The sequence below is a fragment of the Nematolebias whitei genome, chromosome 23 (genome assembly GCF_014905685.2).
Source record: "Nematolebias whitei isolate Nwh7 chromosome 23, NemWhi1, whole genome shotgun sequence".
NCBI lineage: Eukaryota > Metazoa > Chordata > Actinopteri > Cyprinodontiformes > Rivulidae > Nematolebias > Nematolebias whitei.
Genome location: NC_056520.1, coordinates 484,846 through 486,414, shown reverse-complemented (window position 1 = coordinate 486,414; position 1,569 = coordinate 484,846).

Here is a 1,569-nt window from a genome sequence, read left to right as displayed (position 1 = left end):
GATGCAGTTCATGGCGTCGCGTCGCGGGCGGGGGGGTGTCGGGGGCGGTGGGGGGGGGGGGGGGGGGTCTTTAAAACTAGGATTAACTTTCTACTAAAATCTGTTGTTTTACTACAAACTACAAGAAATATTGAACAATGTCTGAAGGTTAAAATATCTGATACTACTCACACTGGTCAGTCGATTTTGATATCTGATACCAATACCTTAGAAACTACACTTAGACCATATACCCACACCTGGACCATATAAACCATACCTGGACTATAGGAACTACACATGGACTGTAAAAACCACACCTGAACTATAGGAACTACACATGGACTATAGAAACTACACCTGAACTATAGGAACTGCACATGGACTGTAAAAACCACACCTGAACTATAAGAACTACACATGGACTATAGAAACCACACCTGAACTATAGGAACTACACATGGACAAGACATTTTGTATTTGTTTCTATCTCTGTCCTGTCCTCTGTAACCCCTGCAAGTCAAGGCAGATGGCTGCTCGGTCTGAGCCTGGTTCTGGTTCTGTTGGAGGTTTCTTCCTGTTAAAAATGAGTTGTTTCTTTCCACTGTCACCAATGTGCTACTGGTGTAGTTCCTATATTCCAGGTGTAGTTGCTATATGTCAGGTGTTGTTCCTATATTCCAGGTATCGTTTCTAAAGTCCGGGTGTAGTTCCAATAGTTCAGGTGTCTTTCCTATTTTACAGATGTATTTCCTATATTCCATATGTAGTTCCTATAGTCCAGTTGTAGTTTCTATAGGTCAGGTGTAGTTCCTATATTCCAGGTATAGTTCCTATATTCCAGGTATCTTTTCTAAAGTCCGGGTGTAGTTCCAATAGTTCAGGTGTCTTTCCTATTTTACAGATGTATTTCCTTTATTCCATATGTAGTTCCTATAGGTCAGGTGTAGTTCCTATATTCCAGGTGTACTTCCTATAGTTCATGTATAGTTCTTATAGTCCAGGTATAGTTCCTATAGTCCAGGCGTAGTTGCTATAGTCCATGTCTAGTTTTATTTATAAATACTTTGTGAAAGCATCTATTAGAACAACACTCAAAATTAATATTTTATTAGATTATTTTTTATTTTTAAGGGGAGTGGTGGCGCAGAGGATAGAGAAGGTGGGCCTGTGATCGGAAGATCGCCGGTTCAAGCCCTGGTTCTGACAACATCAAAAATGTGAGTGGGGTAGGTGAAGCACCCACACCTGCCCCCACCCTCATTCGTCCCACTCTGGGCCCTTCACCACCTGCTCCTCCAGGTGTCCTACATGCAGCTCTGCTCCACACAGAGGCGGTGGGAGCTCGGTGTCTGTGGTCGAGTCAGGAGGAACAACAAAAATAACTGACGAGTGTTCGTGCGACTTAGTTCACGGTGGCGACCCCTGACGGCCCCTGACGGCCCCTGACGACCACTGACGGCCCCTGACGACCCCTGACGACCCCTGACGACCCCTGACGGCCCCTGACGACCCCTGACGACCCCTGACGACCCCTGACGGCCCCTGACGGCCCCTGACGGCCCCTGACGACCCCTGACGGCCCCTGAC